Source organism: Cyprinodon tularosa, unplaced genomic scaffold (genome assembly GCF_016077235.1).
Source record: "Cyprinodon tularosa strain WSP-4 unplaced genomic scaffold, ASM1607723v1 ctg578, whole genome shotgun sequence".
NCBI lineage: Eukaryota > Metazoa > Chordata > Actinopteri > Cyprinodontiformes > Cyprinodontidae > Cyprinodon > Cyprinodon tularosa.
In genome coordinates this window covers 55,120-70,603 of record NW_024039316.1, presented here as the reverse complement: position 1 = coordinate 70,603, position 15,484 = coordinate 55,120, and positions in this window count along the sequence as shown.

Sequence of the window (15,484 nt, the reverse complement as noted above, 5' to 3'; positions counted from 1 at the left end):
AATTGTAAAAAAAAAAAAATATATATATATATATATATATATATATAAAGAAAAGGTAATTCTTAAAACCTAAGTGTTACAAAACTCTTGAAGCGAATTTAATTGCAGTATTTAAATGTTGAGAGCCCTTTCATGGTCCAGGGGACAGCACCTTACATTTCCTATGCCTTGGGCTTGCTATAAATAATAAGGCATCCATAACATTGTATCACAATAAATAATTATATAGAAACATTTATGTTTGCAATTTTAAAATCAGCAATGCCTCATGAAAGCAATCATTGAATGAAAAGCGAAAGTTGCACTAATTCAACATTGTCTTCTTTTGTAATAACACTGTATTATAAACATATTTGCAATCCAAAGTTACCCACCCGATCTAAACAAATTACTTTACCATGAAACTAAACTTGAAACTCAAATGTCTTGTTTGTCTTTGTAAATTCGGCCAATAAAGTTGATATATTTGCATTTATTTATCCAGTGTCATTGAAGGACAATGCACAATCCTTGCTCTTGTTTCAGCCCCTGTTCCCTTTCTAGCACTGATCAACCTTTTGCATATAGTAACTTTTATTATCCAGCATGATTATTTTTAAACTAGTTAGAAAATAATTAGCAGAAAATATATTTTATGAATACAAATATAGAGCTCCCTAAAATGTATCCAAACCTTTATTGGAATAGCAACATACCACCTGTCTATAAAAACTATGTTGGAAAGAATCAGGAGTTTTTATGGCATAATTTGTTTCCGCAAACTATTCATATCAGATTATTTTAGGTGTTCAATATCTATCAATTAGGCTTGGTGTAACTGTATCTTTTGTCTGGGACTTGGCAGGTTCTGAGTTCACTTCCTTTCAACTTTTTTAATTTTTAACCATAACTAAAACTTTCACACCAAAAACAATTAATAATAAAGAAAAATGAATACATCCACAGAAAATCTAGAGTGGATCAAAATAAAAGTCTTGATTTTACAGACAATTTTTTTTACTGCATGTAAATAATTATTTTTGATGGGTCCAAAATATTTAAATATTTACTTCTGGTTATGAAGCCAATGTCCACATGAAACAATTCTGCACCATTTGAAAGTCATGAAGACAGAGCCCAGACATTGATAGATAAAGATATGGTAGAGATTAGAAATTGATTGTTCTCTGCTTTGGCTACATTCCTCTTATTCCAGCAAAATAAACAAATAAGTAAATACAGGTGGACATCTGTCCAGCCTTTGAGCTTTGGTTCAGACTTAAAGTGGTCTAGCAGCTACACAGAGCCTATTTCCATATGCACAGGTAGTTGTTATTGCTAACCATTAACAGGCCTGCTAACCAGCTGGTAAACTGTTACAAAACAGGGCAAGGGTCAGTGTGCCACTATTAGAGGGGAGGAGTTAAACCTGTAGCTTTCATCTTTAAGCCTGATTTTTGCGCGTTACCAAACCGGCGGTGGCTGCCCAAATGCTCTCATATTTCATTTCTAATGTTGAGGCTGTAATATCGTAGAAATTGTTTTTTCATAAATACTATCAAATTAAAAGCACTTCAAACACATAGGATGTCATTTGAGCAGTGGTGTCAAAAGTACACACATTTGTTACTTAAGTAGAAGTATAGATACTGCAGTTTAAAACACTCTGGTAAAAGTTGAAGTATGAACTTGACCTCTTTACTCAAGTAAAAGTGAAAAAGTATGTGCTCCAAAAACTACTTAAAGTATAAAAGTAAAAGATGCTGAGATGTCTGAAAGGTTGTGTCCAACCTTTCAGACATTTCAGCATCTTTTTCTGAATCCTACATTGTAGCATGGCATAGACAATTCACGTTTGCAGTTTGAAGAACACCTGCTTGCTTCTGATGATTTCCTTTAGCTAACCAATGAGTGTTTGCGTTCTATGACTCATCCAATGACACTAGTTTTCACTAGATGTGGATGGAGCCAATGATCTGCATTGGATGGCGTACATGATGTGAAATAAATATTTATGAACATAAAACAGAAGCCAAGAGTAATGAGTAACGTTTGTTTTTTAAAATATAAGGAATAGAAAGTACAGATAGTTGTGTGAAAATGTAATGAGTAGAAGGCAGAAGTAGGAAGAAATAAATAATGGATTAAAGTATAAATACCTAAAAAGTCTACTTAAGTAACAAAGTATTTGTAGTTTGTTACTTGACACCTCTGCATTTGAAGGTCTATCAAACATGGCGGACCCTTCCGAAGAAAAGAAAATGAGGTCACAGATATGTCTTTGATATGCCTCCCATGGCTGGTATTCTTGGAAACCAAAGAGTTGTTCCTTTCCAATACGCCTTTACTCATTTTCTTATTTTGACATTGTTATTATTTGGCAATTTTGTGCATAACATCCGCTGTTCATGGAAATTACCGTAGGAGTCCTGATGGACCAGAACCCCCCTTATTTTTTATTTTTTTTAGGTTAAAAGCACTTTGGTTAAATTGTGCCAGAATGACAACTCTGCCTGGCAACATGGCCCCAAGAAAGATAAATAAGACCCGAGGTGGCTTGCTCAGTGGCGCAGGGGGTAGCACTGCTGCCTTGCAGCAAGAAGGGTTTGATACCCAGCCTGTGGTCTTTCTGCATGGAGTTTGCATGTCTGCGTTCTCTCTTGGTACTCTGCATCCTCCCACAGTCCAAAAACATGACTGTTAGGTTAATTGGCTTCTCTAAATTCTACTTAGCTGTGAGTGTGTGCATGAATGGTTGGTTGTACTTGTGTTGCCCTGCGATGGACTGGCAACCTGTCCAGGGTTTACCCCGCCTCTCGCCCATAGACAGCTGGAGATAGGCACCCTTGTGACCCTACCCTCGTGAAACCATCCTGATCTCGCGAGCTTTCAAGATTTCACTCGCTTATCAGTCTGGAGACTCTCCATCGAAGAAAATTTGGAGCCGTTCACCAAACGAACGTCCAATCAGCGTTGGCTTTGAGGCGGGTTGAGGTGTGACGCAACGAGAAGCGCGACAGTTCAGTCTAAAGCAGCAGTCCCCAACCACCGGGCCGCGGACCGGTACCGGTCCGTGGGTCATTTGGTACCGGGCCACACAAAAAAATTATATATATAGGCTATTTATATATATATATATATATATATATATATATATATATATATATATATATATATATATATATATATATATATATATATATATATATATATATATATATATAATTTATCGACGATCAGAGTCTGAGTGATGTTTTATTTTGAAAAATATAAAAAAATTGCGGTATTCTCTTCCAATTACATCAGTCGCTGCTTCTGTGCCTCTTGACACAGGTTAATTCAGTTCAAGACTCACTCTATCTATAACATCCTATCTTTGTGAAGGGGGATTTTCTGCGGTTACAGGGACCAAAACAAAACTACGGCCCAGACTGGACACCAGGAGCATACTTCGTGTGTCATTGTCTCCGATTACGCCTAGATGGGACCGGCTTGTTGTTTTATTTTTATGCTGTTCGTATTTGATTTTATGGTTGGGTAAATACGATCAAGTAAAAAACAGTCCGCTGACGACCCCCCCCTGATTTGTTTATTTGGCCTGTCTATCAGCAACATAGGCCAATCAGCTAACCAGTATTTTCACCCCTTCCCAAAATTACTTCAACCAAAGGTTTCCAGATGGATATGCGGAGCAAATCCATCTGGCGGAGTCAGGTTATTGTGACCCCACTTGGGATTAAGTAGAAAATTGATGGATGGATGATCTGAGGTGTCTCCTCTTATGTTTACATTTTATCACTGCTGCACTTTAAAAATGGAAATGTCTTTAGAGCTGTACTGAATGCAGTTTCTTTTTGTATGCATTCTGTGTGTACAAAAGAACAATAAAGTCTGTCTAAGTCTGAAGTCATAGATTTTCAGTGGAACTTTCACAATGTTGTTGGCCTTTTATTTAAAAAATAAAGAACTTCATTCAAGTCTTAAGGTATTGTATTTTTTCTTTTCTTAATCACAAATAAATCAGAACTATAACAGCTGTTACAGTGGTTCCAATATAAAATGTGAATTTCTTACCTTTCACACCAGTACCTTCAGGTTGCATTTAGATCTGCTAATCGTGAAGCTTTTGTTGATGTATTGCTTTGGAAATCATCTAGGCTTGATGTGTTAAACCATAAACACACATGGAATTTAAATACATTTAAATCGAATGTAGTTTTACATCAAGATTCAAGCCCTTAAAACAAAGTAACGGTAGATTTAAGCATCTCTGCCTGGAAAGACCTGATCTCAGAACGATCTCACTTCAATTGTTCAGCTCATTATTAAACTAAGTATCGTCTCCCATGGCAGCTGTTCCTTTTTGACTGTCTCCAATGCCTCATTCAGCCTCTATCCTTATCTTTCTTTGGTTAAATCACTTAAATAATGGCTTTCTAAGTGGGCAGTTTGCTGAAAGAATGGAAGAGCAGCTTTCTTTCACTGGTTTTAATGAATCACACGGCCAACCTGAGCAGACTTGGCCTTTTAGAAATAAATAACCTTCCAGAGATGGAAGCTGACACAAGGTATTTACATTTCAAAAGGTGCTGCATGCATAGTAAGGAATTAGCTGCGTGCATTAGCATGCAGAAACTCAGTGATCAATGACAGATATTCTGTAAAAACAGTGAACATTACAATACTTAACTGTCATTTATTCTGTTATTTTTATACACTTTAAAGGTTCACATTTGTGTGACCATTTTTCGCATAATCTTTTGCTGCTGCAACATCACAAATTTCCAATTGTGGGACAATAAAAATAAAGTTCTATTCTATTCTATTCTATATGAAGCAAAGCAAAACCTTTTATACAAGACTATCCTATTTTGCTAAAGTATTCACGCTGCTTAATGAGTTTAGCCTTATTTAATGTTACTGTTTCTAATCTCATGTGATAGACAGACCGCCTTAAAGTATATCATCATCATCATCATCATCATCATCATCATCATCATCATCAGTTGTAGTTTTAAAGTTAAAGAAAATAATCAGATTTTCAAGATTTTACATAATTTTACATAAATCAGATAATTCAGACAGAAGCCTGGTTCACAGATTTTCTACTGGATCTAAAAAAGATCCATTCTAACACGTTAATGCTCTTTGACACTAGCCTTCCTAGCTCTGGCTGGGGAACCTGCACCCCAGATTCAAATCACTTTTATTGAAGCATTGCTCTGTATTCAGCTCCTTTAATCTCCGCCATCAACTCTGACCAGGTTCTCCTTCCATACACAAGAAAAGCATCCCCACAGCATGATGCTGCCATCACTGTGGTTCACTTCATGTTTTAAATGCATGCCAAACACTTAGATCGTAGCTTATCTGACTAGAGATAAGATTAGTTCTCTCTGATCTCTGCAGCACCTCCAGGAGCTGCCATCAGGCTCTTAGCAGGTCCTTTGATAAATCAGGTTCTTATGTAGGCTAATACTGTTTTAAACTTTTCAGACACAATCATTAACATCTATATTTTGGAAATTGATTTATCAAATAAATTGATTAAGTTAACACAGATTTAATATCTCACAGGCATGCTCCCCCCTCTGTCAGTTAGATTACTGTAACTAAAGTGCTAAACAAGTTGCAAATTCATTCTCCAGCTTGTTTTTTTCAACAAGTCATTAATAAAAGCCATTCAAATATCTAGAGTTTATTTGTATTACTGTTGCAGGACAAGAACACATTTTATAAATGGAAATTTGACAAAAAAAAAGTAAACCATACATTAAACTTTGGAAATTGTCCCAATTAATAAAATGATCTCACAGTAATTTTGGTGCCTTTTAAAAAAATGTTTTTATATATTTTTTTAAAACTTTTTTTAGAATGAGATTCATGGATTTCTTTCTTTTCAAATTGCTTTTCACAGATTACAGTCTATTTACCTTTATCCCACTATAAATGCCATAAAAATGTCAAATTCATTAATGTTTAATTCATCCAGGGTCCAAACCAAAGACATCGTCTCCAGTCTCCCTCCAATATTTGACCAGTTTCATTTCGCCTACCAATGAAACCGATGCACTGAGGACTCCATCTCTGCTGCTCTACACCTGAGCCTGGCACACCTGGAGGAGAAGAACACCCACGTGCGGATGCTGTTCCTGGACTTCAGTTCAGCTTTCAACACCACAGCATCTGATTGGTAAACTGGAACAGCTAGGATTCAATACACCCCTCTGCTATTGGCTGCTAGACTTCCTCACCAACAGACTTCAATCAGGACAGAATACCTCTGATGTCATCAGGCATCTAGGCACAGGTTCCCCTCAGGGCTGGGTCCTGAGCCCCCTGCCATTCACCCTGAAGACACATGACTGCGCCCCCAGGTTCACCATCAATCACATCGTGAAGTTTGCAGACGACACCACGGTGGTAGGCCTCAGCAGAGATGACAGCGACCTGGACTACAGAGAGGAGGTGGAACAGCTGGTGGACTGGTGCAGAGATAACAGCCTGATCCTGAACGTGGAGAAGATGAAGGGGATCATCTTGGACTTCAGGAAGAACCGTCCTAACCACGCTCCACTGGTCATCAACAGCTCAGCTGTAGAGGTGGTCAGCAGCACCAAATTCCTGGGGGTGCACATCACAGACACCCTCACCTGGAATGTAAACACCACCTCACTGGTCAGAAGGGCACAGAACCGCATGTACTTCCTGTGGAGGATGAGGAGAGCCCACCTGCCCCCACCCCTCCTCATCACCTTCGCCAGAAGCACCATAGAGAGCATTCTGACCAGCTGTCTCACTGTGTGGTGTGGAGGCTGCAGCGCCTCAGACTGGAAGAAGGTGAGAAGAGTGGTGAGAACAGGAGAGAAGATCATCGGGGCTCCTCTTCCCTCCATTAAAGACATTTCATCCCAGCGCTATGTGTCCCGAGCCCGTAACATCATCAATGACTCCTCACACCCCCAACATGGACTGTTCTCCCTGCTGCCCTCTGGAAAGAGGTTTTGCAGCATTGGATGCAGGTCCAGCAGATTCCACAACAGTTTCTTCCCCACTGCCATTAGACTGCTGAAGGTTATATAAAATGGGTTATTTTATTGTATTTATTATATTCTATTGTATAAAAAATCCCTGAAATGTTAAAACTGTAAATATACAGTCATACACTATATTGCCAAAAGTATTTGCTCACCCATCCAAATTATTGGAATCAGGTGTTCCAATCACTTCCATGGCCACAGGTGTATAAATTCAAGCACCTAGGCATGCAGACTGTTTTTACAAACATTTGTGAAAGAATGGGTCGCTCTCAGGAGCTCAGTGAATTCCAGCGTGGAACTGTGATAGGATGCCACCTGTGCAACAAATCCAGTCGTGAAATTTCCTCGCTCCTAAATATTCCACAGTCAACTGTCAGCTGTATTATAAGAAAATGGAAGTGTTTGGGAACGACAGCAACTCAGCCACGAAGTGGTAGGCCACGTAAACTGACGGAGCGGGGTCAGCGGATGCTGACGCGCATAGTGCGAAGAGGTCGCCAACTTTCTGCAGAGTCAATCACTACAGACCTCCAAACTTCATGTGGCCTTCAGATTAGCTCAAGAACAGTGCGCAGAGAGCTTCATGGAATGGGTTTCCATGGTCGAGCAGCTGCATCCAAGCCATACATCACCAAGTGCAATGCAAAGCGTCGGATGCGGTGGTGTAAAGCACGCCGCCACTGGACTCTAGAGCAGTGGAGACGCGTTCTCTGGAGTGACGAATCGCGCTTCTCCATCTGGCAATCTGATGGACGGGTCTGGGTTTGGCGGTTGCCAGGAGAACGGTACTTGTCTGACTGCATTGTGCCAAGTGTAAAGTTTGTTGGAGGGGGGATTATGGTGTGGGGTTGTTTTTCAGGAGCTGGGCTTGGCCCCTTAGTTCCAGTGAAAGGAACTCTGAATGCTTCAGCATACCAAGACATTTTGGACAATTCCATGCTCCCAACTTTGTGGGAACAGTTTGGAGCTGGCCCCTTCCTCTTCCAACATGACTGTGCACCAGTGCACAAAGCAAGGTCCATAAAGACATGGATGACAGAGTCTGGTGTGGATGAACTTGACTGGCCTGCACAGAGTCCTGACCTCAACCCGATAGAACACCTTTGGGATGAATTAGAGCGGAGACTGAGAGCCAGGCCTTCTCGTCCAACATCAGTGTGCGACCTCACAAATGCGCTTCTGGAAGAATGGTCAAAAATTCCCATAAACACACTCCTAAACCTTGTGGACAGCCTTCCCAGAAGAGTTGAAGCTGTTCTAGCTGCAAAGGGTGGACCGACGTCATATTGAACCCTATGGATTAGGAACGGGATGTCACTTAAGCTCATATGTGAGTCAAGGCAGGTGAGCAAATACTTTTGGCAATATAGTGTATGTTTATATTACTATTTTTATGTATTTTTTAATGTTTTCAAGGCTGTACTTAAACAAAATGAAATAGTCTAGAGAACTGTTCATAACAAAATTCTGAATTTCTTTTTGTTTACACTTGTGTATACAACATGACAAAATAAATCTGTCTAAGTCTAAAAAGAAGTAATAACTGAGAGAAAACCAGAGTGTACATCTACCAGGTGGAGACAGTCCATAACGTTAAAATCGATTTGGAGGTCCTGGTCTTTCTGCTGGACAGGTGAGTTAACCATCCATTGATCCTCCCACTGATCATTTATGTGCTACTAAGACCTCACTATACCGTCTCATGGAGTAATGCGCCACCCTCCGGTGTGTATGTGTAACTACAACTCAAACTAATTTATTATCCATAGTCAGTCTTTCTCTTAAAACCAAACAAATAATAATGTGAATACACATTAGTGTGTCACAATTACACAATAATAATGTTTTTGCTCAAATAATAAAGCAGTGTCAATAAACATTTCATTCGTAAAAATGTAAATCCAAACTGTAATTCTGATAAATGAACAATTTATTCACAGGAAAACATATATTTAATTAGAAGAAGACTTTTCTATGCTTCATGTTTTGAGGCTTATTTGGTCTTTTATGGTGCAAACACTCAGTCATTGTTTTTTTCTGGGATCCTTTTATTAAATCCTAAAAAAAAATGATAATACAAAGAATCCTCTGACTCTCATTTCTTTTCCCTCAGTCCTTCAGCCATATCTGTTGATGTTTTGTTTTTGTTTTTTTCATAATGTCCTTTCTCAAATCTTTTTACAGGGATGCCAACTTTTCAGCAAACCTTGGAGTGAGATTTTGGAATAGTTTAGATAGGCCACTCTTATCAGGGTTATGTTGAAAATCTCTGAGGATAGGTGCAGTTATCAGGTTTTCAGAGGATTTAACTGAAACAAAGTGGCAAAAGGTGGAATTTTTTTAAGAACAGTAAAAGTTACTGAATAACAATAAGTTATCTGTAGTTATGTGTACAGTTTTATATACATTATTTTTTATATTCTGGGGATTTTTAGAGAATTGAGCTAAAGCAGAATGGGCACTACTAAAATAATTGCATCTCAAATATACTGTAAACTAAGAATTTCACAACTGTGTTTATTAATTATTCTATGCAGTTCAAGTAAAATAAACAATGGGGAGCTAATGAGCAATCGCTGGATTACTGGCACTAATAAAGAAACCAGTGCAATCAAATCCCGTGAAAACTACTCTGTGTATGAATATTTGGTAATAGGCTGAGGATAAACAAATCTTATCTCATTATCTTATTAGTTTTTCTTACAATTGACAAAACAGCTAAATAATTCGGACCTTCTAGGTCGGCTGCAACGAACCGTTATTTTGCAAATAGACTAAACTGTTGATTATTTATTCAATTGATTAATAATTGGATAGCCAAAGGTTCCTTAAAAAAGATTTTTTTTTACAAAATTAAACCATGTGAAGCTAAATCTTTTCCACTTGGGGAATATAGAGCATAAAGAAAGATGACATTTTTGTTTTATTTTAAATATAAATTGTTTACATATTTATAAAATATAAAATGTTTACATATTTGTTTTGCAATTTTTTAAGATTATGTTTTAGAATTTCTTTATTCCTGTTAAGGGTGAATGGATTACAAAATTAGTGGATTTTCAATCAGCATTTTGTTTTAAATTCTGACTTTAATCTCAGAATTCTGACTTTAATCTCAAAATTTTGACTTTAATCTCAGAATTCAACTTTTTTTTCTGAGAATTCTGACATTTTTCTCAGTATTCTGACTTTAATCTTGGAATTCTGACTTTTTTCCCTAAGATTTCTGACTTTTTTCTCAGTATTCTGACTTTAATCTCTGAATTTTGACTTTAATCTCAGAATTCTGACTTTAATCTCTCTTAATGTAGATGGTTACAGTGAAGGAAGCGATGTTACTGGCCCTCTCACACAACTCACATCTTTGTCAGCTTCACTGACAAAGATGTGAGTTGTGTGAGAGGGCCAGTAACACATTGGTGCAAAATAATGGAATAAGGCGATATTATAGCAGAATATCACCAGTGATACTGATAAAAAAAGAAAACACGAGCGTTTGCTTCAGGGCAGGTTGCTGACAGCAGTGTCTACTCCTTTCTCTGAAAGCCAACATCTCTTTGTTCATTTCAACACGTTCATTAAAAAAAATCTCTCATGTTCTCATCCCATTGAAAACTGTTGTCAGCCATATACTTGTAATAAAAATAAAATAGATATTGGAGGGTACGTGTAAACATTAAGGTCTATATCCAGTAGGAAAACAATTTTTTCCTATGTCAAATTTAGTACTTAAGTCTATATTTGTTTTTTGTATTAACTTATAATTTCTCTATGTTGTACTATCCTTAATAATCAGTCTTTGTTCTAACATCAAGTGTTTTATTTCATCCCATATTGCCAGAATTGGTATCCCCATCAACTCTACACATCCAACATAGGAATATACACAGTCTTAAGATTATGATCAGACACTAGGCTTGAACTACATCAGCCATAGAGTTTGCTGTAGATTTTATCAGGCTGTCTGTCTCTGCTTTAATTTGTCCCTCTTCTCTAAATTGGACACAGAGTCCCAGCTTTTTCATTTTTGGCTTATAAACATATTTTATGATGACAAATCACTCCTGAAACTTTGGAGGTGACAGACCTTTATTTTGTAAAGTTACAAGGAGGAACTGATTAAAGCAGCCTGTTATTCCCTGCTTTAATCTGAACAGGTTTTGGGGGCTTTAACAGAGTAGGTAGACGCTCCAGTTCTCCTCTAGGTGGCATGGTTGGACTCTCCCAACAGGTTGGTTTAGATAATGTAACAGGGTGTCAGAATACATCAAATCTTGGACGCCCACTTACTCCATGGGTAATCTGAACAAACCCAGTAATGGCGTCAGGAATGTGCCTCTTCCATCTCCCGTCTCCAGATGGTTCAAAATGCTGCGGCAAGTATGATGAGTACAGCTCCCCTATTTCAGCTTCACTGCACTGGCTGCTCATATATTTCAGAGTTAATTTCATTATTTTATTTGCTTTTAAATCCCTGAATGGTCTCACCCCATCATACCTCTGTGAGCTTCTACATCTTTATAGACCTACTCGTTCTCTCAGGTCAGCTGCTCCTGATAGAGCCTAAAACTAAGCGGAAGCTCAGAGGGGGACGAGGTTTCGCTGTTGCAGCTCCAAAGCTCTGGAGCGGCCTGCCTCAGCACATCAGACAGGCCTCTTCTTTGACTGGTTTTAAATCCTTTTTTTGGCTTTAGACACCTAGCAAGACAGATGGCTTTATTTTATATTTTCGTCTTGAACCAATTTTAATGCTTTTATTGTTTAAATGTTACTTTTTACCCATGTTGGATCCGTTTTGTCTCCAGTGATGTTTTATTTCTTTTTCTGTACAGCACTTTGGTCAGCTGTGGTTATTTTTTTAAGTGCTTAACAAATAATCCTGGCAGAAACGGCTAGCTTGTTCATTAGTGAAACAGCAAAAACGAAGGGTCCTGCTGGTATAAAATAAAAGTGATTAATTACATTAATCTTTTTCATTAGTTAAAATCATTCTGACGAATTGAATTCAAACTGAAATGAATTGATAGTTAAATTGTTACATCTACTCGTTTCACGGGACATTTATGCACTCATGATGTATTTTGGCAGCACATCGCAAGGATTGTAAAAAACATAGAACATATAAACATAATATTTTACAAACTACCTTTGAAAACAACACTAGAAACAAGCATTTAAAATAATGCATTTTATTTTCTTCTTCAAGCTCATTGTGACAAGGAATGTTGAATTATACACACACACATATATATATATATATATAGATTTTTTTTTGTAAAGAATTTACATGATTAAACAAATTTCAAACAGTAATCACAACAAAACATATCGAACAGTGTTAAAAATTACCCTTTAAAAAAAAAAAATAAGTATCCCATGGTGCACCTCCTCCAAATCCTTTTTCCTCCATCTATACCATCCAGCTGCAACCTATGAGCTTTTGATTTGATTGAACCAAAGTGATCGGAGTGAAAACCACTTTGAGACATGCAGACATTATTAGAAGAATCAGATTAATTCCAGTTTACAGTTCAGAGCAACCCGTACACAAATTAATTGAACTTTACATCTCCTACAAGGTTTCTCAATCACTGTGGCATTAAATGTTCATAAACCTGCTCATTCCTTTGGATATTTCACATCACCTTAAAGAGAGCAGATGGAGAAGAACAGAGATGAATCAACCCAAGGCTGTTTAACAGTTCATTAAATGCTTGTTTCCCCCTGATGTGGGCTTCAATAACCTAAAATGAGCTGAACATACAGATGGTTTTCATCTGTAAATGTTCCCACATTTATAAAATGTGACCTGTGGCTGACTGATTGGATGTCAGAGCCTCTTTGCTAGCAGTGCATGCTAACATGCTGTGCTTATGAACGCTCACACACGATGTCAAATGTCTGACATTATTGATCTTTTCATAAGTTTTAATCGTTTTCATGTTCCCTATGTGGACATTTTCAAAGTTTAAGAACAAACAGAACACATCTGGGATATGGAGGGTGATGCCAGAATATAAAAAAAACAAACAACTGAAAAAATGTGTCAGTCGTTAATTGAAGCACACCATGAATTCATTTAAACTGCCACACGTCCATTAAAGTCAATGAGGCGGGACTAGGACGGCCTCCATAGAAACCCTTACGTCTGATTGGATGCTTCTCACCGAGCAACATAAGACAACTTCCTGCTTTCTTTTCTGTCCAATGTCAATATTTTCACTGCAAAAGCTGTAAATTACTTTTTTTTTCAAACACTGTGCCGTTTATTTTCAACACAATGGATAAGTAACTCCTGCCTCTTTATGCAGTTGGGTTGAGAACGTGAACCGGTGATACTCTAGTCCCGCCTCTTTGACTTTGATGGATGTGTGACAGTTTAAATGAATATAAAATAGGAAGTATAATCTGCATTTATTTCCAGTCTTAATAAATTACTGAAGCATTTAAATAATTATTTCATGAGTTATTTATGCTATTCTGCCAATCATCACCCTCCATATATGGGAGCAGTAGAAACAGGCGAGGGAGGAGTAGACGACTTTTCACAGCTTATTAGCGAACCAGGATCTTCAAACTTTAAATGAATTCATGGTGGGCTTATTGTGTATATAAGCACTATTGTAGCAAGCTAGCAATGGGTAGCATTAACTTATCTTTTGGGCTGGTTATCATCCCGCAGCAGTGTGTCACAGTGAGCTTGTGGGAGATATTTTTGATTCATGCCCAAATTTGAAGCATGGTCTGCGCTATGTTATTCCAAGCCACAACGCAAAAGGGACAATCAGGAACTAGCTGAGGAAGTGGCGGCAAGTTTATGTGACAACGGAGGGACATGAGGGACAAAAAGCGGGGATCCAGGTGGAAAAAGGGTCCCAGCGTTCTCGCTCACCTCACTCTTCTACCTGGTCCAACTTTACGAGTCGTTTTCCACAATGGCGGTCATGCAAATAAAACAAGCCAGTAAGGTACTAAACAGGAAATACGCATAGGGTGGATGTAGATTTGACCAATCAGAGGCCTCCTGTCTGCGGTCACCTACAATTTAGGAGAGGTGCAGCAGAGTGTCTGCGGAAGGGGCGAGGGCATATCTGTGTTCACTGCGACACACACGCAGACGACCTGGTTGCTGAGTATAAATCAGCATTTAAGGCTGATTTATACTCAGTTGTAGCTACTATCCCTCTGTATGATTATATATGGCTTCTCTCTATCTTGTACATCTCCAGGTTGCTTCATCTAGTCATCTAAGGCTTTTCTTTTACCGAGTCTGACAATAGCCACAAACGGAGGAGGCTGTCGTTGTGATGACTTTATGTTAGACTGTAGAGCCGCCTTGCTATCAAAGATCCCGATCCTAATGAGAGAATACTGCCTTCTAAAGGAGAAAAATTAATCAATCCAGAGTGAACTGAACTAACCTGTCTAGATAAGTTACCAACACTAAAGAGGCAAATGTGTCTGATCAGGTCAGGGTCACAACTGGCTAACAACTGTTAGCTTAGTTAGCTCTGGTGTTTAAGGGGATCTCAGACTGCTGTAAAGCAGCGCTCTGGGTCACATGACTCATTCAGGGACAGATCTGACCCTTTAAAGTTAGATAGGAACGTTTATGAGGAGAGTATCCTGGATGGAGCATCGATACACACCAAGACCTGCAAGATTACCTGATAATTCATCTATCAAATTAAGGCTAATATTTGGGTATAAAGTTACACAGTGTTGCTTTAACAAGTGAGAAAAGCATCCCAGAAACTGGACAAGAAAGCGACATTTAGATGTCTGGAAATAAAAAAGGAAAAATAATTAATAAAAAAAGCCATCTATCACGTACACTGTTTAAAGGGACAACCATTTATCTATTTGGGAAAAGCTGGAATAACAGAATTTATAATTATCTCTTCTCTTCAAAATCAGTAGTTGCTGTAGTGCAATACTGCACTGCCTTTAGAGAAAGAGAAAATGCCCAATGATGTCTTGACTGCAAACGTTTCAAAGTGACGGATTTGCTAAATTAAAGCTCTAACTTTCGAGGTCTTTTTATACAAGCACACTTTCTGCATCATGTTGCTTGTGTGACGGTTTAAAAAAAAAACTTAGCAGGAAGACGATGGCTAATCTTAACTGAGTCATTCTAAGGTACAATCTCTAGATTCCTGATAGTGCTACGTTCATCTGTTCAGACAATTACACGCATTTCTGAACATCTTGGGAAGAGAGCGGATTCTGTGCCTTAAAGGCTAACATTTCTTTTCGTACCAAAGTGCATGCCTCGACTCCAAGCTGAAAACAATGATGATACGGGCCAAAGCTGGTTGGATAGTCTGATTGCCAGAAAAGTTTCTCAGAAATCAAGGAGCCCTCCCCCCCAAAAGATACACCGAAAACAGAAACACCCTCTGGTTTGACTGAATTAATTCAGTAGAAGTATTTGGCCTCAGTGGCTGTTGTTATATTTTGATGGA